The sequence below is a fragment of the Heterodontus francisci genome, chromosome 3, assembly GCF_036365525.1.
Source record: "Heterodontus francisci isolate sHetFra1 chromosome 3, sHetFra1.hap1, whole genome shotgun sequence".
Lineage (NCBI taxonomy): Eukaryota > Metazoa > Chordata > Chondrichthyes > Heterodontiformes > Heterodontidae > Heterodontus > Heterodontus francisci.
In genome coordinates this window covers 106,849,754-106,874,914 of record NC_090373.1, presented here as the reverse complement: position 1 = coordinate 106,874,914, position 25,161 = coordinate 106,849,754, and the positions used below count along the sequence as shown (strand labels likewise).

The 25,161-nt window shown below is 44.6% G+C and overlaps 1 long non-coding RNA gene across 1 annotated transcript; it reads left to right on the top strand.

The window, feature by feature from the left end:
- The first annotated feature begins 9,239 nt into the window (after positions 1–9,239).
- On the top strand, positions 9,240–22,303 carry LOC137352592 (uncharacterized). Its single transcript, XR_010969740.1, has 3 exons — positions 9,240–9,503; positions 16,495–16,555; positions 20,882–22,303. It is a non-coding gene; the product is annotated as an uncharacterized lncRNA (long non-coding RNA).
- Positions 22,304–25,161: the final 2,858 nt, after the last annotated feature.

The following is a 25,161-nucleotide window of genomic DNA, read 5'->3' as shown; positions in this document are numbered from 1 at the left end:
ATGGTTTCAAATCTGGAGAATAGGTCAGCGGCGCGTTTGTGGTGGGTCGGGCCTCACACCATCCCATGCTGTGTTCCTAATTTTCCATTTTTTGCATGCCCTCAATACTCATTATCTTATAATTAATTGGAATTAAGTCCTAACTTCCAGATTAAGTCAGCGGCGCACAGGAATCTTGTGGCACCCGGTTCACGTTCAGTTAAAGGTGGTGTTCCCCAGTCAGATTTGTGCAGTTGTTTCTGAGGTCAGTGGTTTTCTTTCATGAACTCTGTGGTACAAGGAAGGGCAACATTGGAATAGATGTTTGGCTCCAGGCTCGGGATCGGCAAGGGCAAATTATTCGGAGGTGTGGGGGGTGGGGGTGGTGGTGGTGGTGTGGTTTAAAAGGTTACGGTTTGGTTGCTCGGAGGTATGGAGGAGGGGTGCCAGGGAGGACAGATGGTGGAGTTTGGGTGCTTGGAGGTGTGGAAGAGGGATGCCAGGGAGGACAGAGGGTGGTGTTTGGGTGCCTGGAGGTGTGGAGGAGGGAAGGGCCTAGCGTCCTGGGTGTGGTGGTGTTGAGGGGCATTACAGCCAATGAAGGTGAATGGGGGGCCTAAGGGGCAGGATCAGTACTGTCTACATTGGGGTCCTGTGGGTTGTACTGAGGGTGCTGGCTGGCAGAGGGAATGGTCACAGTGACGGGGGGAGTGGGATTTGGTAGGGGGGACAGGTCCAGTGTCATGGTCGGGTAATCGAAGGCCTCGTAGGACGGGGCACAGGACCGGATGACAATACTAAAGCTGATGGTGGATGTGTTTAGGGTCAGAGTGGGCATTTCGATGGGGACAGGTGTAGGCATGTTCAGTTCAATTGTGACAAGGTCCAGCTTAATATTGAGAGTTTCCAGGGTTATAGAGGGAAGGTGCAAGGTTATATTGGGTGGGTCAAGGGTAATGGGGTCAAGCATGAATGTGGCAGGAGTAGCATGTAAGGTGGAGGATCGGGTTCAGAAGGTAACACGCACCATTTCATAAATGTTGAAAATGTATGTGGGCATGCCAGGAGTGCAGATTGAATGGAAGGTGGCCAGTGTTGGGTGGGTGGAGTTGTTGGTGTAAACAATGGGAGGAGCTGAGAAACTCATTGCTCATTAGTTCTAAGAATGAAAACCATGGACAAACATATTCTCATATCACTGTCTGTCATATTCAAACAGTTTCATTGCTGCAATAACATGGGTCTCGTAAACCCAATATTCTTACAACCTTGGGAGCAAGAGGAGAGAATGTGACAAAGGAGGGCTGTTGCTGCTCAACAGCTGAGGCCGCAATGCTACCAACAGGCAATACAAGAGGGCAGGCAGCTCAGAATGAAGCCATTCAAGGAAGACATCGTTGAAGATGGGCCCTGGTGCGTCAATGCGTCCTCAGGACCAGGACTAAACGCCTTCAGATGTCAGAGAGGCAATGCCGGAGATGTCTGAGGATGTCACGGGAAAGATCACTGAGATATGTGGGATCGTTCAGCAAGACCTGCAGCCATGTGTATTTGGTGGGAACCCCATGCCAGCCGCCCTGAAGCACTCAATTTTTTCACCAGCGGTGGTTTCCACGGCTCAATGGGCAACATATGTGGCATATCACAGGCTAAAGAAGGTGACCAATGCCCTCTTCTGTAGTGCCAATAACATCATTCATTTGTCCACAGATGAGGACAGTCAGGCAGCAAGGTCATCGGCCGTCGGGGCCATTGGTCATTTCCCTGGAGTGCAAGGCGTCATCAACTGCACTCATGTGGCCATTAGAGCTCCCTGGGACCAGCCAGCTCCATTTGTGAATCATAAGGGATTGTTTCACTCTTTCAATGTGCAACTGTAACCCAGGCAAAGAATCATGCAGGTCTGTGCTTGTTTCCCTGGGAGCTGTCACAACGCATACATTTTGCGCAACTCACAGCTCCCAAAGATGTTTGAGGCCCCAGCCCAGGTTGATGGCTAGAGCCTGGGTGACAAGGGCTGTTCCCTGCAGACATGGTTGATGACATCAGTGAGGCAGTCCCAGAGCGCAGCAGAAGCTCTTACCTTCACCAGAGCCATCATCAGACACACCACTGGCTTGCTGAAAATGCACTTCTGTTGCCTTGACCAATCTGGAGGGGCTCTGCAGTCCGCACTACAGAGGGTGTCATGAATATTTGTAGTCTACTGTGCACTACACAACCTGGCCATGCAAGGCGGACATCTGATGCAACAAGACAAGCAGAAGGAGCAGCACTCCTCCTCAGATGCGGATGAATTGGATGAGCCTGAGGAGTAGGCCATCAATGTGAATGACCCTTTAATGGATACCAGGGCCATGGAGAGACATGCACAGGACACCAGGGACAACCTCATATACGCACGCTCCGATGAAAGGCTACAGATGTGAAACATTAACTCTGTTTGTCTCTTCACAGATGCTGCCAGACCTGCTGAGTATTTCCAGCACTTACTGACTTTATTCCATATACGCACGGTGTGGCCAAGAGTGAGGCACCTACATGACCATTGTCCCATCGGCTGAACTCCATTGCCTTCCTGGGATGTAGACCTACCCCTGCCAGCCTCCCTTGCAGAGCAAATTCAAAACCTGCATCCTCTACCATCGACTATTGCACGGGGAGTGGAGCTTTGTTACACACACGTACTAGTGAATACTGTTACCGAGGAAATATGCTGCACTTGGACATATGTCTATCATCCTACAATGAGCAATAAATCAGATCCTGCTCCATCTTTACAGTGCTTTGAGTGCACCTGCACCATCTCAATTATCCTAGCTGAGAGTAAACTCGGACAATCTCCTTTACAACGCATAGAGGGAGGGTCAGCTAAGCCTACATGTTAAGCCATGTTTGACAGACTGTCGAGTGCAAAACCGGAAACTCACATTACCATTCAGTGAACATTGAACACAAAGGTAAAACATCTTCCACAATAAAGGTAATGTCTGTTATTCCTCTGTAACCATCAATACATGCCTACCATGAGGCATGACATTAATTAGCTCTCTGACTAAACTGGTCCCAAAAAATGACAATTATCTGCACATTAATAAAGCAGAAACAATATATTGTGCACTATTTACATGAGATATATATTTGTATAGAACAACTATGCCACCTTTGTACTCAGAATTTCTTAAGTTTTCGCTACCTACCAGTACGTCTTGGTGCAACCCTGACATCAGCAGCTGAGGTGGAGACAGTCTGCTCAGTGTGCTGCCCCTTGCCTTGGATGACCGTGGCAGGCTTTCTCTGGAGATTACTGGGGGTCTCCAAGGGGTTCCCCCTAGGCCTCGCCTGATGGAGGTAAGGGGGCTAATGTTGGAGGGAATGAGGAGCTGCTGCGCATCCTGGGTGTGTCCTGAGAAGGAGGCAGTGAGGCAACTATCACAGGTTTCTCCTTCTTTTGGGTGCACAATCACACCTGCCTGTATCCCCGAAGGGAGGGGCACCTGGAGGGAGGTCCCCCTTGTCCCCCTCATCCCTAGCCACTGCTGTCCTGGGCTCATGGCTACAGTGATGAAATACAGGTCAGAGCGCATATGGGTTAAGTGCTCGACCTGGCCCTCCATAGTGGTCACCATCCTCTCCATAGAGGAAGCCATGTGCTCAAATGCCTATGACATGGCAGAACTCAAGGCTTGCATGGACTCCTCCATCGTTCGTGCAAAACTGCGCATGGCCTTTGGTATCTCCGACATATTTTCGCCAAACTTTTGCTACACGTCCAACAGGCTCTTGTTGCCGCGACCAGAGGACCATCATCAGCGTGGAGATCAGCAGGGACCTGGTCCCCAACAGTCCTTTAAGCGTCAGGGGGCCCGGTTGTCACATTTTCCCTTAGCTGCTGGGACGTGTCTATGCTGTGATCACCAGATTGTGACCTCGAGTCTATACGCGACCCCTCCGCAGATCGTGTGCAAATGACTGCACTGGCAGACGATGCTAAAGAGCCAGGTGACGGTGCATCCTCTGGGGCATTGGTGTCATCATCCCCAAAGGTGGAGTCCATAGACTATTGGCTTATCTGCGGCCTGGTCCTGTGATTGTAGGCACCTGTACTGGTGAACAAACAGAACCACATGAAGCATCATCACTGTATGAGCACATCACATTTTCTTGCGATCCTCCCATATGTCACCACCAGGATGGTTGCCTATTCATCCTTATGTAGCCGTTCCAGCCTCGCCATCTGCGATGGCTCGACCTCCCTCATCTCCTATGAGCTGGATAGCCTCCTCCTTTGCTGGGGTGAGTATTCTTGAGTCTGCCACTCCACCCCGTCTCTGTCTTGGCTCTCTCACGGGCACTGTGCATCTGTTTATCCTGCACGACAGAGTTAGTGACATGTCAAATGACACCTAACCCCCTTGTCTGCGTGCATTCCCATCACATATACTGGCCTCTCAGTCACACGTTGCATCCAAGCGCACACAGATGGTAACTTTCGCACACTTTAGCATCAATTGCAATGTGACATACGAATTAGGACCAGGAGTAGGCCACTCAGCCCCTCGAGTCTGCTCCGCCATTCAACAAGCTCATGGCTGATCTGATTGTAACCTCAACCCCACATTCCTGCCTATCCTCGATAACCTTTCACCCCTTGCTTATCAAGAATCTATCTACCTCGGCCTTAAAAATATTCAAAGACTCTGCTTCCATTGCCTTTTGAGGAAGAGAGTTCCAAAGACTCATGACCCACTGAAAGAAAACATTTTTCCTCATCTCTGTCTTAAATGGGTGACCCCTTATTTTGAAATAGTAACCCCTAGTTCTAGATTCTCCCACAAGGGGAAACTTCATTTTCATATCCACCCTGTCAAGACCCCTCAGGATCTTATATGGCTCTAAGGTTGATCACGGATTCACCCTCTTGGCATGGATGTCCACTCGCAGACATAAATTGTTGAAGACTCCACGAGAGACCCTTTGTTAAGACGCGGCCCTGGCACTTACCCTGGCAGATCAGAGCAGGTTGTTGACCTGTTACCCGTACTGCACCTAGGTTCTTGGATGGACTCTACGGTTGCTTACCTCTTCTGTCACCTTCGTCCAGGCTACCTTGGTCAAGCGGGAGGGTCTTTTGATGCCATCTGGAGGAAAGAGCACCTCCTGCCTTTTGCTGACAGCCTGGAGAAGAACTTGCAGGGTGACATTGCTGAGCCGTGGGGCTGGTCTCTGTCAATTATCAGACAGGGGGGTGCGGGGGGGAGGGAACTGTGACATGGGGGGGGAATGTGTTGTGGAAAACACAAAATAATTATAAGGAAGGTAGTGCTGGTGTATGTGATGATTGAGGGTGGGTGAGGGTGAGCAACAGCTTATATGAACTAATAAATAAATTACATTTATGTCTTCTGTGACTAACAGCCATGTTGCAAAGCCTCCCTGTTTGTGTTGAAGGCTCTTTTATAGCCCACCTGTACCTGATGCATTGTTGACTGATGGTGGGTTACACCAATCAAAAGCGTCCCCTCTGCGAGATCGCATGTGTCTTCTGTGCCCACCACTGCCCCTCTAAATTTCAATAGTAATCACGTGGGAACAGTGAAAAGGAAAAGAGGGCAAGAACCGCTTACTTCTGGTTCCGCCGTTGGGAACAGCGTGCCAAGGATAAAATATCGCCCATAATTTCTTGATTTTATATCCATTTAAGCTAATAGGAGGAAAATTGGCAGGCTCCATTACAGACTATGATTTTCCCTATCTAATTGTTCATAACACTGCAGCACCCAGTAAATGCTTTATGCCTCAACTCAATAATCTTCCCAACTGCTTCTTTGGTATGTATCATGTGTATGGATCAACTGGGAGGTACACAATTATTTTTGAAGCTGTAAATTCTTCCCTCCTCTATTTTTCCATAGGACTAAAGAACAGAGATAGATACCGAAGGCCCAAACAGTCTACAATATAATTTGATTTGTAATTTAATATTGGTTTGCAATTCATTCAGTTCAAACTGGTCAAATTAATTGAATTTAAGCAAACAAGAGACATCAGGTTAAAAGAAAGACCATGAAGGTATTTATTATGTCCCAGATTCTCCTGCAATGGTGAGATGGTCCACACTGATTCTAAATTTAGCCATCTAGCCTGCCAATCTTGCGTTGATGATTCCCCCAAGTTTTCCTGCTTCTCTAATTAGAATATGTTGCAGCGAGCTTTGTGGTCCATCAGTAGTGGCACAGATAATAACCAATAATTTGTTCTGTAGTTCCGCTGCCCAGAGCCATTTTAATCCATAGAGTATCTTTTTTTACATGGCAATAAATTAACATAACACAGGGAGACATATAGTGCCGCAATGTGCTCTAAGGGAATGTATTTTTATACCATGTTTTTATTCAGCTGTCTGCTTATAACAGTCATTGCTGAATTTCAGTTTGTGTTTTAACTGTTCTGTCAAATTGCAAAATGTGCTTGTTACAGATGTAAACTGGGACTTGGTGATTTCATGAGTAGAGTTTGGCAAAGGGTGGTTAAAACATGGAGTGCAGAGGACATTGGGATGAAGAGAGAAGAATTCTGACTGAAGACATTATCGCTGGGGCTCATATTGGATTTAAAAAAAATAAAGACAGTTTAACTGAACAAGTAACCCCCCCCCCCCCCTCACACACACACCGACACACACACAGACACACACACACACACACACACACACACACACACGAAACACACACAACACACACATACACAGACAAGTCAGGACAGGCCACTAAGTGGTAGCCTCAGACTATTACAACATCAGACATTCTGTCCACTACAGCTCTCATAGACAATGGCCTCTCGGAATATGTAGGAATGGTTTCCTCCTGCCTTATCAAGATGCAGATATCACATCCATTGCTGGTATGTACCTAAGACCCACCCCTGATGAGAGCAGGATTTGACCACATGCAGCTGGTCTTGCATAGCCATGGTGGCATGGATAAGGCACTGAAACCCAATCGGATGACCCAATTCAAGACATTACATAATATGCCAAGGGACCAGGGTCAGAAAGGGGTCTAAAGCCACAGCCCACAAGGACATTGTTGCTGCAGTCGGGAAGAGTGACCTGGTCAATCACTGAAGACATGAAGAGAACTCATTCGGTGGACTGCCCACCTGAGGATGATCTCTTGCACGCAGGGTTACCAACTATCAGCACAATGAGTATATCTGCATAGCTTGGGTAGAAGGTAAATAGTTTGTGAGAACAAATACTTTATGTGCCCTTGCTTTGTGCCATTGATATCAAGAGTAAGGCAAGATTCTACAATATCTGGGGAAGGTACCTGGGGTAAAGGGACTTTCAGTGCTAACACTACATTGGCTGCAGACTGTGACCAGCAAGGTTTGCGTGTGAGGGTTGTGCTGAAAGATCTGGAGTGATACTTGTAAATAATAGCCAGCAAAGGGTGTACTGAGTTACTCTGGAGAACTGTTTTGTGCTAAAAGTACTGGGACTAATGGTGTGGACTATTAACTCATGAGCCACAGGGCTACAACAGGAGAAAATCTGGCTCTGGGACTCAGCTCATTGCTACTAGTGAGTTCTTTAGTGTGAGTGCCAAAAGTTCCAGATGATTATAGCAATTCTCGCGCAGCCAGGTGTATATCCATTTCTTTATCAGCATTCCTGCAAGCAGCCATAAAACTGGTATAAATCAAGGAAAATCATTATCTCCGCTGTTTTGATTGGGAGTGGACATATAATTAGCTTTTACCTGGATCGAAATCCCACTATCGAAATACTGGAGCAGTGGGCCAGTGTTCGAAAGTTTTACTGTAGTCGAATAGAGGGAATGTGGTTCTCTGGAGGCTAACCTCACCAAACTTCTTCTGCTAACCTACCCATCAGTTCACCAAAAATAGTACAATAACCTAGTTAATAATTTATTAAAATGGAAAATCATATACTAGATTGTTCCAAAATGATTTTCATGACTAATTAGCAAGAATTGTCAAATGTTGGCTTAGATTTGACGCAAACTTTTGTCTGGAGTAAATAAAGGCCAGCCTGGTGTGACAATGAATTGGATAATAAATGTCTGCAGTGATCCGAGACCATGCTGTTACAATCAACTAAGGTGTCAGCAACATAAATGACTGGATGAACGACCGATGATCCTGGAGGTGCGAGAAACTAAATTTTCAGGAGAATGTCTCGATCTGGCAAGTCTCCAAGCATGATTTTTCTAAAGTGGGACAATGAATAGAACAGGTGGTGTGCATGCAATGCAGCTAAGAAGGTCACAGCATGTAACCTAGCAGCAGCTGAAACACAAAGAAGCTGCTGCTGTCAGTGACCTGGAAAATCACTGCCATTATTTTACGTTGTGGTGGAGGCAATCTCTTTACTAAACTGATTTATTAAACTGACCCATCCATATCAAGTGGGATTTAAGTGTGAGGGGTGAGGTATACAGTTCAAAATGTAATAATGCATTGCAAATGTTACCTATAGCTCAAAGGCATTAACCAAATTGGAACAAAAACAGTAAACCGTGGAGATTCTCAGCAGGTTAGGAACACTCGTTGAGAAAACAAGGCAGTTGACAGTTCAGGTATTAAAGCTTTTCTCAGAACTGAAAGATATCACAAATGAACAGCATTTAAGGAAGAACAGAATAAGGAAACGGGGAGAAAACACACACACAAAGGGAGAGACCGAGAATGGTTTGCAAGGTGCTAAGCTGGTGATCAGGAATTGATTAACGGACAGAATTTTAAAAAAAAATGTTCATGGGATGTGAGCATCATTGGCAAAGCCAGCATTTGTTGCCCTTGAGATATGTGCAGGAAACAAAAGGAGGCATAATAAAAAAAAATCAAAGAAATAAAAGATTCTGAGAAGATGATTTTGAGGCCTCCTGCCTAGTGGAAACAAGACCCCCAAAATGGTAGAGAATGACTTACTGCCCTGTTTCTCTTGACAGCGTCACCATCCCTAACATCCCCAAGGCTTACGGCTGGATTGCCAAAAAAACTGTCTGAGACAGGTGGTAGGCCCTATCAATATGAAAATAAGACATACATAGAGCTCCAATTGCCATTTTTGAACAGTATTGGGTGGAGCTTCAACTGATGGACCCCTCAAATGTGTAGAATAATGTAGTACAGGGTTGTTACTGGGCAGAATATGTAAATACTCTGTCAGTGTCATCACAGGAAGTGATGTAATAGAGCATGTACGGAACCTTGTATAGAGTGAAAGTGGAAGCCATAGAAGTCAGATGTATGTAAATAAACTCCTGTTCCTGTAACTGCCTATCTCTCAGCTATTCTATTATAAGCCTTACTAGCAGCAGTATATTACATGGTGGCAAGTGTAAACTAAAGAAGAAATGGAAAAATCACTGCCCTTACCATAGAACTTTGTGAAAGTAGCTGGACAGAACCAGGCAGAGGCGTGACCAAAATGGGTCCAAAGATTTACTAGGGACCGTACTGCATCAGGTCTCGCGCAGAAGCCAGACAAGGAACAGGTCAGTATATTATTATATGCCATGGGGGAGTGTGTGGATGACATTCTCGTAGCAAAGTGCATAGATCAGGAAAACACTATGTACAAGGAAATCATTAAGGCTCTGGAGTCTTACTTTAATTTAGGAATAAATGTAATCGTTGAGCAGGCCAAATTCAATAAATGGTCTCGGCAGAGAGGAGGAAGTATTGATTCCTTTATCAATGGCTTATGTAAGCTCACTGAAGATTGCGAATACTGCAGTTTGTGGGAAGAGTTAATTAGAGACAGAATCATGGTCAGAGTGGCAGACAAAGCTCTCTTGGATCATCTGCAGTTGAGAAATGATCTTACATTAACCAAGGTGATTCAGTTAAGCAGACAAGCAGAGGTTAGGGACAGGGAGAGTCTGATTTCGAAAGTAGCAGACTCCATTGAATACTGAAAGAAAGCGCAGTTGATAAATGGCGGTCAAAGAGAGGAAAGGCAGGAAGAGCATCTCAAGGCAGCAGCATCTCATTGCACTAGGTGTGGCCGAGTGAGGCACTAGCTGGAAAATTGCTCAGCCAGAGAAGCGAAGTTTTTCATATGCAAAAAGAGGGGCATTTTCTATTGTTATGCCACAGCAAGAAACCAGGGCTGCAAAATATAAAAATCAAATCCAAAGAAAATAAAAAAATTAACAAATTACAGGATGTACAATGTGTTGAATTAACGTTTCTAGGAGAAATCCACAGAGCAAATGAAGATTCCTGAACAACAGAGACTTTCTTAGGAGGCTGTCAGACAAGATTCAAATTGGACACTTGTACAGCAGTTTCAGTACTGGCAGACACAGAGCTGTGTCTGCAGAAGATAAGCATTAGACCTACAGATTAAACCAAACCAAAGACAGTAGCTGAATTCCATTTACTACTCCAACCCTCCCCCCCCCCCTTTATTCTTTATCCCCCTCTGTATCTATTTGTGTGTGTTTATCACGTATGCATGGTAGCATGGTTGCGTTGTGTATTTTTAGTAACTTTAACTGAATTAGAGTGCTAAGGCTAATAAACTTACACCTTTCTTGTTTAAACCAAAGGAAGCCTGTCTGTTTGGTTCATTTACAATTATAATCAGAGAGGAGTGAGCAAGAACTCACTGAGGTGAAGCTAAAAACACTGTGGTTTAAAGGTTAAACCGTGTTATGGCAAAACCAGGAAAGGGCCAGAGGGGACCCTGAGATCCCTTCCTCACCTGGTCGTAACAATTGGGAAAACTAAAAAAGAGCCTACGACATCACTTTAAGAAAGGGTGCATAACCATTATGTTTATGTACACAGAGAAAAGTTCCACACACACTCCTAGGGAAAGTTTAGAAAGAAATTGAGTTAATGACCAAACAAGAGAGTCATTTCACAAGGTGCTCAGTATGGTTCCAGTGAAGAAACCAAATGGGTCCATTCAAATTTGTGTAGACCTTACACAATTAAACAAGGCAGTGGAGCAAAGAATACATCCAATGGCATCAGTGGATGAGAGTCTGGCAAAGCTATGGAAAAGCACGATTTTCACTAAATTAGATGCTAACAGCGGATTTTGGCAAGTACCTTTGGATGAAGAAATTGATGACTTTTATAACCCCATTTGGAAGAATCTGTTTTAACAGATTACCTTTCGGAATTACATCAGCACTGGAAATTTTCCAAAGAATGATGTCCAGAATCCTGGAGGGATTAGAAGGGATCATCTTTCACACGGATGACATGTTGATCCATGGTGCAAGTCAGCAGGAATATGATGTGAGAGTGCGAGCAGTGTTGCAGAGATTGCAGGAAGCTGGTCTAACATTGAATGAGAAGGGTGTCTTTTCACAACAAATGGTTCTGCATCCTTTCTTAAAGTTATGTGGTAGACTGTTTTTAGTTTTCCCGATCCTTTCAACAATTTAACAAATTCAGCCCTAAAATTCCTTGGCTGTTTCCCGATATCTTTCAGCTCTTCAACTCTGCATATTACGATAAATCTATGCAAGCTTTTCTGCTTAATAGTCATATAATTGATGGATCAGGCATCAGAGCAGACCCTCAAAAGACAAAAGCCATCAAAGACTTCCCTGAGCTGAAAAATATCATAGATTTGCAAAGGTTTATGGGCATGGCCAATCAGGTAGGAAAATGTCTGCCGAATCCAGCTATGATAAATGAACCACTACAACAGTTATTAAAGAATGACAAGGCTTGGTGTTGGAGCGAGGTCCAAAAAGAGTCTTTTGAAAAAATCAAGCAGAAACTACTTTCTTCAGAAGTATTACCACATCATGACCCAAAGTTACGAACCATTATAGCAGCGGATGCATCAACAACAAGGCTAGGTGCAGCCTTGATTCAGGTACAAAGTGATGGGAGTGGCAGGCCTGTGTATTTTGCATCTTGTTCATTAACACAAACTGAGCAAAGATATGCAGTCATCAAAAAGGAAGCATTGACAGCAACTTGGACATGCAAGAAATTCTCTGACTATGTGCTAGGTCTTCAATTTAAGATTGAAACAGATCACAAACTGTTAAGTTACTCTACTAAATACCAAAAAACTATAAAAGTTACCTCCAAGAGTGCAATGGATTAGATTGAGATTTATGAGATTCAACGCTAAAACCAAATATGCTGCTGGGAAACAGCAAATAACAGCGATTATGTTATTACACGTTACATCAGCAGGGCTGAAGAAGGTGACATTCTATTTTTTGAGGAAGTAGAAGTGTTTGCTCTAACAACTACAGAGTATTTACCTGCTACATATCAGAAGTTGAGCGAAATCAGGAAGACTCAAAAAGATGATGTAGATGCAGCAGTTCGACAATATTGTTTGCAGGGACGGCCAGCATCCATACCACACAACCCAGTGTTAAGGCAATATTATGAGCAACGAGGTCATTTGAGTATTGTCGATGAAATGTTGATATTTGTCGAGATATTTGTTATCCCCAGGATACTAAGGGTCCTAAAGGACATAGCTGCTAGACTGGGTCTGCGGCAGGTGGTGGGGGAACCAACACGAGGGAAAAACATACTTGACCTCGTCCTCACCAATCTGCCTGCTGCAGATGCATCTGTCCATGACTGTATTGGTAGGAGTGACCACCGCACAGTCCTTGTGGAGACGAAGTCCCGCCTTCACATTGAGGATACCGTCCATCGTGTTGTGCGGCACTATCACCATGCTAAATGGGATAGATTTCGAACAGATCTAGCAATGCAAAACTGGGCATCCATGAGGCACTGTGGGCCATCAGCAGCAGCAGAATTGTACTCAACCACAATCTGTAACCTCATGACCCAGCATATCCCCCACTCTACCATTACCATCAAGCCAGGAGACCAACCCTGGTTCAATGAAGAGTGCAGGAGGGCATGTCAGGAGCAGCACTAGGCATACCTCAAAATGAGGTGTCAACCTGGTGAAGCTACAACACAGGACATTCTGCGTGCCAAAGTGCGTAAGCAGCATGCGATAGACAGAGCTAAGCAATCCCATAACCAATGGATCAGATCTAAGCTCTGCAGTCCTGCCACATCCAGCCGTGAATGGTGGTGGACAATTAAACAACTATCTGGAGGAGGTGGCTCCACAAATATCCCCATCCTCAATGATGGGGGAGCCCAGCACATCAGTGCGAAAGATAAGGTTGAAGCATTTGCAACAATCTTCAGCCAGAAGTGCCGAGTTGATGATCCATCTCGGCCTCCTCCTGAAGTCCCCAGCATCACAGATGCCAGACTTCAGCCAATTCGATTCACTCCGTGTGATATCAAGAAATGACTGAAGGCACTGGATACTACAAAAGCTATGAGCCCTGACAATATTCCGGCAATAGTACTGAAGACCTGTGCTCCAGAACTTGCCACGCCCCTAGCCAAGCTGTTCCAGTACAGCTACAACACTGGCACCTACCCGGCAATGTGGAAAATTGCCCAGGTATGTCCTATACACAAAAAGCAGGACAAACCAACCTGGCCAATTACTGCCCCATCAGCCTACTCTCAATCATCAGTAAAGTGATGGAAGGTGTCATCAACAGTGCCATCAAGCGGCACTTGCTGAGCAACAACCTGCTCAATGATGCTCAGTTTGGGTTCCGCCAGGGCCACTCATCTCCTGACCTCATTACAGCCTTGGTTCAAACATGGACAAAAGGGCTGAACTCAAGAGGTGAGGTGAGAGTGACTGCCCTTGACATCAAGGCAGCATTTGACTGAGTATGGCATCAAGGAGCGCTAACAAAGTTGAGGTCAATGGGAATCAGGGGGAAAACCCTCCACTGGCTGGAGTCATACCTAGCGCAAAGGAAGATGGTTGTGGTTGTCGGAGGTCAATCATCTGAGCTCCAGGACATCACTGCAGGAGTTCCTCAGGGTAGTGTCCTAGGCCCAACCATCTTCAGCTGCTTCATCAATGACCTTCCTTCAATCATAAGGTCAGAAGTGGGGATGTTTGCGGATGATTGCACAACGTTCAGCACCATTCGTGACTCCTTAGATACTGAAGCAGTCCATGTAGAAATGTAGCAAGACCCAACAATATCCAGGCTTGGGCTGATAAGTAGCAAGTAACATTTGTGCCACACAAGTGCCAGGCAATGGCCATCTCCAACAAGAGAGAATCTAACCATCTCCCCTTGACATTCAACAGCATTACCATCGCTGAATCCCCCACTATCAACATCTTAGGGGCTACCATTGACCAGAAACTTAACTGGAGTAGCCATATAAATACCGTGGCTACAAGAGCTGGTCAGAGGCTAGGAATCCTGAGGCGAGTAACTCACCCCCTGACTCCCCAAAGCCTGTCCACCATCTACAAGGCACAAGTCAGGAGTGTGATGGAATACTCTCCACTTGCCTGGATGGGTGCAGCTCCAACAACACTCAAGAAGCTCGACACCATCCAGGACAAAGCAGCCCGCTTGATTGGTACCCTATCTACAAAAATTCACTCCCTCCACCACTGACGCACAGTGGCAACAGTGTGTACCATCTACAAGATGCACTGCAACAATGCATCAAGGCTCCTTCGACAGCACCTTCCAAACCCGCGACCTCTATCACCTAGAAGGATAAGGGCAGCAAATATATGGGAACACCACCACCTGCAAGTTCCCCTCCAAGTCACACACCATCCTGACTTGGAACTATATCGCCATTCCATCACTGTCACTGGGTCAATTTCCTGGAACTCCCTTCCTAACAGCACTGTCGGTGTCCCTGCCTCACATGGACTGCAGAGGTTCAAGAAGGCAGCTCACCACCACCTTCAAAAGGGCAATTAGGGATCGGCAATAAATGCTGGCCTGGCCAGCGTCGCCCACATCCCATGAATGAATAAAAAAGAAAGATTAGAGATCTTGGAAAGAGTACACTAAGGATATTAAAGAATAATTAAGTGCAGAGCAAGGGCAAAACAGTCAGTTTGGTGGCCTGGTATATTGAAAGAAGTTGAAGGGATGATATCGAGGTGTATCACATGTGGTATCAATCATCATGAGACAAAGACACCACTTCAGAATGGTTTAGCCCCATGCAGATTATAGGATGAAGGTTAAGAACACAACTTCCCATACTCCCAAGAACACTTAAACCACAAGTGAAAGCAGAAGACTTGGAAAAGGTGAGGGAGAGAGGGGATAGAGAAAGAAAAACTTGACAGACATACAACCTGGAGATAAAAACAAGAAATGCTGGAACCACTCAGCAGGTCTGGCAGCATCTGTGGAAAGAGAAGCAGAGTTAACGTTTCCGGTCAGTGACCCTTCTTCGGAACCTGGAGAATCAGTTTGGGTTAGAGATAAGAGAAGTTATGGAAAAGTGATCAAACAATCACCATATACATGATTGTACATTGTCCAAACTGACCAAGGGATGATAAGAAGAAACAGTAGGTTATTGGTGGCGATACCAAAGAAAAAGCAAATATAAGAGGAACATTCATCTCAAGAAGTTGATGAACCCATAAAGTTACATTTAAACATCTACCCAGAGGACAACCTGAGTGCAGAACTGAATTATCAAATAGCTTTACTGAAGTAAAAAAGAATGAGAAGGAAGAAGTAGAAGATTTAAAATCCCAGATATCTTCTAAAGAGAGAAGAATGCGTTAAGGCAGACTTGTAAAGTGGTTAACCTTCTGAGACTTGGGGAAGATGTAGTATAATGTAATATAGGGTTGTTACTGGGCAGAATATGTAAATATGAGTGCCATCACTGAAAGTGATGTAATCGAACTGGTACAGAACCTTGCGTAGAGTGTAAGTGGAAGCCATAGATGTCAGACATATGTAAATAAACTCCTGTTCCTGTAACCATCTATTGCTCAGATATTCTGTTATAAGCCTTACTCGGATCAGAATATTACAAAGAGGAGCCCGGAATATAAGTTTTAGTTTATTTTTGTGGGTCTGGGTGGAGCAGGCGACTTGGATTGCTGTCAGCAGAGTGCCTCCCTCAGTGAATGAGCCCCTTCTGAACCTACCTTTTTGGGGCCTGGAAGCTGACCAGGCCGTCTGTTATTGCAGTGGATCAGAGCCAGAGGACTGACCTGGGGATCTCGTCTTCCACCTGTCAGAACTGGTCAGGAGTGGTCATGGGTGCCTTTTGCAGGCCACCTGAACAAACCTGGGGGTAGGGGTAGGGGTGTGGAATCTAATTCTGAGTGTAACCTATAGGTTAGCAGAATGGAACAAATGAACGAGTGAAGCAGCTGAGGAGTCTGTTAGAAGAAAAATGTAGGCGTACACCACCTCCCCAGCACAGTGATCTGAGAGGGGAGAGTTGGGGATTCTCACCACTAGCATCAACTCACTCGCCGCCCCCAAATGCCAGTACACACCAATCCCATACTGCCAGAAACTACAACTGGAGGAACAGCACACTTTGCAGTCTGTTGACCTTAATATTGACTTTAGCAACTTCAGATCTGAACCAAAGCACGCAGTAGGCATGAGTATTATTTTATTGACTTTCTTCCTTCATTTCCAGATCAGTTATTCTGACAAATGGATTGACCTTTCGTGGTTTCTTCATCAAAATTTAGTAGCTGGTATGTATTCTGAACAGTTGCCATGAAGTTGTATCTGCTCAACAGTGCAAATCTTGAGATGCATCCCTAAATGTTTCAAACCCATCAAAGTCCACTGTGCGTACATTTATATTTCGCAATAGCATTTGAGAGCAGATAGCGTCGGGTTTGGAGGTTTCTTTTGTACGGGGATCTCCAAATCCTTTGTGATGTTATGATGTCAGGATCCATGTCATGGAAAACATTGTAGTTGATTTACTTTTCTTTAAAAATTCATTCTTAGCAGAGACAACCAATAGGGATTGATTTTTTGAAGCATTTTTTTCTGATTGGCAATTCATACTTTAGGAACTGAACTGTAGTAAACCATATTTACAATACTGTCTGTGATCTGTGGTTGAGGTTTGAAACAGTCAAGTGCCTATAGTCCAGTTCCATTTGCCTTTGACCTTGTTTTTTACAGACTAGAATTTTCCCAGATTCTATGGCACTAGCGCAGCCTGACATGCAGTGGGCAACGTATAAGAAAATAATGGCACTTTACCTCTGACCTTCCATTTTTTGACATGATTTGATGGAAAATCGTTCACAGCACACTTAGAATTTTCCAATGACTGGCCTGCTATGTGCAAGGCTTCACGAATGGTGCAGGGCCTTGAAAAATTCCCTCCACCATCTTTGTGTCACTTTAAAGTGAGAATTAGTCCCAAATAATGGCTGGAAGCATCAGTTCTTAATCAATAGCCTATAACTTAGTACAAAAGGGATAAAAGACTGAACATACAGCTGAAAGGATGTGCAAGTCAGTAGAACGAATGCTTTAAATGCTGATGTGGTTCTCTGCATTTCACTGGTAAACTCAAGTGGCAAGTGGGTGTCTATAAGCTGCTTGCTGGTACCAACATCAGCAATTTGTATCGGCTACGATGCCAGCAGCAGCCATCAGATAGGTCCTGTAATAGGGAGAGGCCGTGCAGAAAGGGGGTAAGCCTGGCCTGGCAATGGTCTGCAGTTGTTTTTTGGAGCCAAGAGAAACATTTCTGCTCTTTCTGCCCCCACACAATCCAAACATTTTCTATGTGTTTTGCACGTTTTTAGTAACCTCCAGTGGTCGCATTAAAGACCACTGGCTAAACCACTCTAGACCCAGAAGAACTAGTTGGAGCTCAGCCTAGTTGCTAGCCAGTTTCAAATTGGAGTCCTACAATGTAGACTTCTCTTTGAATAATTAAATCATCCTGCTGCCTGTTTCAGGCAGGTGCCCTGAACTACCAACTATTGAGCTGAATTTTACCAGCTCTCTCAGTGTGCTGGGGGGCAGAGGGGCCCTTAAAATGGGTAGGGAAGGTGGGGTGGGGGGTTGCAGTGGAGTGCCTGTTGTCATCCCGCCGCCATGCCATCATGCCAGTGGTGTAGAAGGTGGAGGAAGGCCCTCCCACTCAGAGGCCAATTGAGCCATTTAAATGGCCAACTACGGGCCTTATCCCTTCACCATTGACATTTTACCAGAAATGGGTGGCCCCTCTGCTACGTAGGGAAACCACCAGGTAAATCCTGATGGCTCCCCAGCAGGCTCGGAGTTGTGGGGGGGAACACTCCTATCTTGGCACTCTTTGGTCCACGGAGAGGCCCCTTGGCAGTAAGGGCAAGTCCTGCGACAATGGCGCCGCCAGCCCTCACCAACCCCACACCTCCCCCTCTTGCTGGGACCTGCCTAACTGGCCCTGGAACACCCATAACCCACTTACCTGGTTGTGAATGCACCGTCCATCGATGGCATTCTCTTCTTCCAGGTGCAGTCCCAGCAGTGGCCATCACTCCCGGTGGCATTGCTGAAACTGCTGAGCTGCCGGCCCTCTGACAGGTCAGTGCTTCTTTGAATAGCCCTGGGTCTCGCAGACCGCAGAAGTGGGGTCGCACCCTACTTTTGGGACCATCAGTGGGACCCCCCACTGCAATTAAAAAATTCAACCTATTATCTGATCCAATTTTGTATGAGACGCACTTCCGCAATTGATCGAATGTGGAGCTCACGTCCTGAATTTTTTCCTATTTCATGCCTTAAATAAAAACTCAATGTACAATTTCTCCCCTTTAATCTTTATTAGCTTTATTAATCTTTAATATTTATTAATTAATCTATTAATTTTTGCCATCAAGGTAACATATAATGTTCAGAGAGATTGGGTGTTAGATGTGTGCTATGATGAATTGTCGGATAGTGTTGTGGCCTGGATTCAGATGTAGGAAATGCTCCAGTTACATCGAATTATATACCCTCTTTGTTGGGGCGGGGGACACAGAGACATTAACAGCAGCGGGTCCTTTATAAGTTCAATCAATTCTCATGGAAGATGTGCTTAAGCTAAATAGATTTTAACAGAACGGCAGCACGTATGCACCTAGAGGGAGTGGGGCCTTGCTGAAAATATAGAATAGAATCAGAGAATGATACAGCACAGCAGGAGGTCTTTTGGCCGATTGTTCCTTTGCCAGCTTTTTGAAAGAGCTATCCAATTAGTCCCACTCCCTTGGTCTTTCCCCAAAGCCCTGTAAAACTTTCCCTTCAAATATTTATCCAATTCTATTTTGGAAGCTTTTTCAGGCAGTGCATTCCAGATCACAACAATCTCTGCATAAAAAAATCACCTCATCTCCCCTTGGCTCTTTTTCCAATTGCCTTAAATCTGTATCCTCTGGTTACTGACCCTTCTGCTACTGAAAGTAGCTTCTCCTTATTTATTCTATCAACATTATCATTGTTTAGCCTAGTACTTACATTTCTATAGCTGATTGCTCATACCATACAATCTATTCTATGCTCTTAAGTCATTGTTTTCAATTAACTGGAATAAATCAAATGTGATTTTTCGCCTTTGTTGTTCTCTTTTGTTAATTCTTGAATGCATATTTTTTAATGTCAAAGATAGACTGTTATTGAAAAGAGGTCATTCATGTAACTAAGGGATAAGATATCATAGCTTGTAATAGTTCAGCATAACACACTCTCAATCATTAAAATGGCCACAAGTAGGTCAGAAACAGCACTTATAAATATCGTCTGGTACTATACGAAGAGGGTTATAGATTCTCAGTCTGCTTTCATAATTGTGTATGGAGCTATCTCAATATGAATGGGAATATTAAGTAAAGAAGTGCCTAAAACAGAAAATAGTTGCCAGTGGTTTCCTTGGATTGGCTCTGGGTCAACCTTATATTTGCAGAAAGCATTGTTGTTGCCCAATCCTTTTTATTTAAAGGATGTGGAGAATATTATAGCCTTATTTTTGGACATGTGGGATTGGGGCAGTTTAATCCAATCTGTAGTGGTAATTTCATACACACAGGGTCATCAATTCAATTATGCCCCAGTTTTGACTCCATTGGGTTTTAACTTAACTATTCTGATAGAGTAAGCCTTACAATCATAGGCACGTAAAAATGTACAAATTGATTGATGCCATTGATACAACTTATTTTTGTGACAATAATGGGTGTGTCAGACAAGAAGTAGAAAACTGAACTTTAGTTAAATGTGGATTTATATATTGGCAACAAGAGCACAACAGAAATGAAATGACATCTGTGCATGCCATCAGATTTAACCATGCCTGTACAACAGAAACCAGACAAGCCGGCAGTTTAAAAGAAATAGGTTACTTACTTGCTTAGAATGCGACCCTTTTTCACCATCTCCAATGTTAATCTATAGGGTTCTGCAGGTGGCTGAGGTACTTAGAGGAGATGAGAGCCTCAAGAATTTATGCAAAATGAATCCTATTAGGCATTTTAATTAGGGCCGGAGTAGGGAAATTTCCATACCTTTTGCCAGGCTAAAATAGATCGGCAGCTGGTGGGTCAGATGAAGAGCCCCTCCAAGTAATTCAGAATTTTTTTTGCAGGGTCAGGCGGTGCTTCTCCAAATTCCCAATATGTGATTCTGGTAAGGAGCTTCACCCTTCAGGAGCACTATTCCCATAAAACATCTCCTATTTTATGTTCTTTGTAATTAAGTGTGACTAATATTACAGAACTATCAATAATGTATTTTCTAATATTCACATAAATGCAAAATCTTGAAAATCCTAAGCTAGCATGTCTCCTGTTTATGAACATCCGGTAACAGTAATCCAGATAACTATACTTATTAGTCTTTTTGAGGATCTTGCATAGCTTGTTGTAAATATATCAAAAATTCTCAGGAGACGGTAAATTCAGCATTCCTGGGAGTGAGCCATAATCAAAGAGAGTGTGGGTCAGAGAATCAAACTGGGTTTTGTAGTCCAACCAATACTCCTTTATGGGAACATGGGAGCGTGGAATTTAATCATGTCATTTGTCTCACAGTGTGCAGTTAAGTACATCACATGAAGCCTCGAGCTGCTGCAAAAGGCCTTTACCAATTCTGTGCATCAATGAGATGCAGGTCTAGATGATGACCAGAAAAAGAGACAGGCACACAAGTCATGGACTGATGACTGTGCTGCTGAATTATGGAAGACACTGAACTGGTTGCCAGAACCTTCACAGGGATTCCTCTGGATTGCAACATTAAACATAGAAGATCTATTGCATAAAAACAAGGACATATCCGTTAAGACCTACCTCACATTCAGAGCAGACTGCAGTAAGTAATTTTCTGCTACATTGGACAAAAGGCTGATGTCATTAAGCTATCCAGATACATCCAGCTTCACAGTTACATTGCAATATTGTAGAACATTAATAGTCACTTAGACGGGTACAGTAGGTAGATGATCAAATGGTTCACCACACAGTTGAGAAACCAACCAGTTTCCATAGCACCATTGTTACGACCAGGGTGAGAAAGGGTCTAGGGTTCCCTCTCAGCCTTCACCTGGTCTTACCGTAACAGTTTTATTTTAAAACACTGTGTTTTTACCTCCCCCTTAGTGAATCCTTGTTCACTAACTTCCAATTATAAGAACCTAGCCAAACAGGTTTTCTAAGGTTTAAAGAAAAAAGGTTGAACTTTATTAAGATTAAACTCTAATTTGGTTAACGCCTAAGGATACGCAACGCGCCCATGCTAGCATGCATACGCGATATACACATCCAGATAGAGACAGAAAAGAGCAGACGAAATAAAGTGGATAAGTTTGAGGCAATATCTGAAGGTGGTTTTGGTTACTCTTCTTCGAGCTCGCTGTAAAGTCCTTGATTGTAGGTAGGTCTTGCTTTTCGTTGGAGCCCATTATTCTTCTTAAACCGTGTTCAATGTAGGAGACTTTTCTCCCTTGAGATTCATGTGTTCTCAGTGGGTCCAGAAGCTTGTGAGAAAGAAATGGGAGCAAATAAGAGAGGTCGTCTCACTCGAGGAGCAAACAGTCTTTTCTGAGTTCAAAAACTCTGTGGCTAGTTCAAAAACTCCTGGACCAGCCAGTTAGTTATGTGACCAGCTGGTTTAACCAGTCCTGGCTTTTGTGAATTGTATCTCCTTAGCAGTCTATGGAATGTTCTTCCTTACACCTTCAATGTCTGATGATAAAATCCATTATGGGTTTAATGTGTCAGGGAGTGGTCCTTTTGTCTCCACAAGCACTGTCTGTCAGTATGCAAATGTTTTTCAGTTAAATGTCTGGCAGCCCTTGTAACAGGCCTTCTCTTCTTCCCAGCAAGTTTAAAATCAATGTGCATATGACAAAATGAATAGGCCTCATTCTTGGTAGGTGGGGCCTGCATGTTACCTCCACACACAACGGAATAAAATGCGATTTGTAAAAAAGCACATTTCAATAAAAAGCGTCAAGAGAGAAAATATAAAATACAGGAAAAAAGCATGCGTCTCTCTCATTTGTTCACATTCATTCATAAATCCTAAAACTTTACAGCCTGTCTTTTCTTGGTGCCAGTGCTGCTTTAATTTTCCCCTTTTTGGCATTCTAGTAAACATGTGGCTTATTGGGAAGTTTTTTAGTTTGCCCATTTCCATATCTGTCGAGGGTCTTTGTTCCTGTTGAGGTCGGCAAAGGGGGCGGTGGGGGGGGGGGGGGGGTGGGGGGGTGTGGGGTGAAGTGGTAGATTTAATTAGCTCCAAATTGGAATTATTTTCCTTAGGAGAGTCAGTATTGGGTGGGTCTATCCTGAACTCTCTTTCAGTGCTTTGCTGAGTCATGCAAAGGCTTTTGACTTTAGGGGAAGGGTGGTTCTCTTTTGTTCTGACTGTGGGGGAGGATTCTTTGCTAATCTCCCCTTTGTCCTCCGGGACACTCCTGCCAGCAGGTATTTGTGCTGACTCTATTGCACTCCCCTGTGGCACTTCAACTAGGTGAGGCATCACCCTCACAGTTTCTCTGCCCCCTAGAGGTCTTTCTTTGTCTCTGCAGGTTCCTGTAAATGCTGACAGCAACTCTGGTGGTGTGCTTTTCATGTCTGCATTTATATAGGAGGATGTGGGGTCTAACTTTTCAAATTTTACGGGGTTGGCTGACCAGACAGTAGGGGTTTTCATCTGGGATTCCTCCCGGACATCCTTTAACCTGCCCTCTTGGTCACTTTTTCCCCTTCTCTTTCTAAACTTTTGCCAGCCTTGTGCCTGTTGTCCCCTTTCGTTCTCAGCAGGGGTCCTTTACTGTTCTTCAGCCCTTTACTGGAGGGTCTTCCTAACACCGGTACAGGACATAGGGGTGCAGGTTTCACTTTAGATTGGGGTTTCCCCTCAACCTGGCACATGTGGCAACTCCTGCAGTACTCCACCACATCGTTGTGGAATTTTGGCCAGTCAAACTGCTGTCTTATGCAGCTTTGGTCTTTCGCATACCGGCATGTACAGTCACTGTAGTCTCGTGGGCCCCTCTTAATATTTTTCCCCAGTACCTCTGCGGCACCACTAACTTGTGAACTACTGTCCACTCCTTGCTCTCAAATCTGTTAGGAGAACTCCATTTCCTCATCAGTACCTCATTCTTTAAATTGTAGCAATAAGGGACTCCTTCTGCTTCACTTTCAGACTGGGCTGCCTGTGCTATCTGTCGCAATACTGGGTTAGCTCGCTGAGCCTCAGCTAGGGAAAATCCATTTAATTCATTCCCTGTGTCTCCTAACTTTCCAAAGAAAGTCTCAGACAAACAGACCTCATGGTCAACTGCCTGCAGTTCCAATTCACTTTCCTCTGCGGGAGCTGGTTTGATCATGGCCTCACTCATTACACATTCAGGGAAACTGGGACTGTCTCCTGCCACTGCCCTGTCTTTCTGATTGCCTGTGGTCTTTCTTTCACTACCAGGGGGGCTACCACCTTTACTCCCGCCAGATCATTACCTAGGAGCAGGTCAACCTAGAGACAATCCCTATGTTCACTGGTTCCGAAACCCGCTGGCACTCCAAGTGCACCCAGTGTACAGGTGCAGGCATACACTGCCCTCCAAAACCATTCATCACCATTCTGGTGTTCACTGCACTCTCTGTGGGAAAGGTCAGGCCATTTCCCAGTAAAAGGGATCTACTGGCCCCTCTGTCCCTGAGAATTACTATGGGCTTGCTTGCCCCACTTGAGGGGTATGGGGTTACTTTCCCTTCAAACACAAAACCCTTATAGTCTTCAGGAATCCTATTAACTTTTCTTGTCCTTGCAGTAGTAAACTTCCTGGGTTGCACTCTTACTGCAGTTAAAGCTATAGCTTTCTCTGTTGTGCTCTCCTCCAGGAATCCTTCTTCACTGAGCGGATGGGTACCCCGATTAACCCGACAGGTTTCCCTTTAATTTCCAGCAGTCAGCTTTTAGATGACCTGCCTTATTACAATGGAAGCACATAGGTCTCCGGGTCTCACTCCTACTCATAGCACCTTCCTTTTTGGCTAGAGGAGGGCCCCCTGTGTCTCCTGCTTTCTTTTCTCTCCCAGGACTGCCTGGACTCCTATTACCTTCCCATCTTTGTTCCTTTTCGCATTTGTGGGGGTGACTAGAAAAGGTTTTCCCCTGGGAAACCGACTTCTAAATTAAAGCAAACTCATCAGCCAGAATGGCCGCTTGCCTGGCTCTCTAAACCCTCTAATATAAATAAAAACAAGAAATGCTGGAACCATTCAGCAGGTCTGGCAGGATCTGTGGAAAGAGAAGCAGAGTTAACATTTCGGGTCAGTGACCCTTATTTCCAGCATCTGCAGTATTTTGCTTTTATCTTGAAACCCTCTGCTCCTCTATACGGGTCTTTATGGAGAGTGGGAGAGAGTGTTTAAATTCCTCTGACAGAATTACTTCTCTGTGATTCTCATAGCTGAGCTGTACATTAAGAGCTCTCAGCCACTGGTCAAAAGCCAGCTGCTAACTTCATTCAAACTAGAGATAAGTTTGATTAGCTTGCTTCTTGAGGGTTCTAAACTTTTGGCGATAGCCTTCGGGTACTAATTCTGCCCCGAGGATATTTTTTTTTGTCAGTTCATAATTTGATGAACCCTCATCTGGCAACAGGGAATAAACTTCATGGGTTTTTCCGATTAGCTTGCTTTGAAATAGAAGAGGCCAGGTCTCAGCTGGCCACTTTAGCTGCCTTGCCAGTTTCTCAAAAGACACAAAAAATGTTTCCACATCTTCCTCATTGAATTTTGGGATTCGTTGAGATAGTTTTAACAATCCTGTACCCAGTCTTGAATTTTGCTCCTCCATA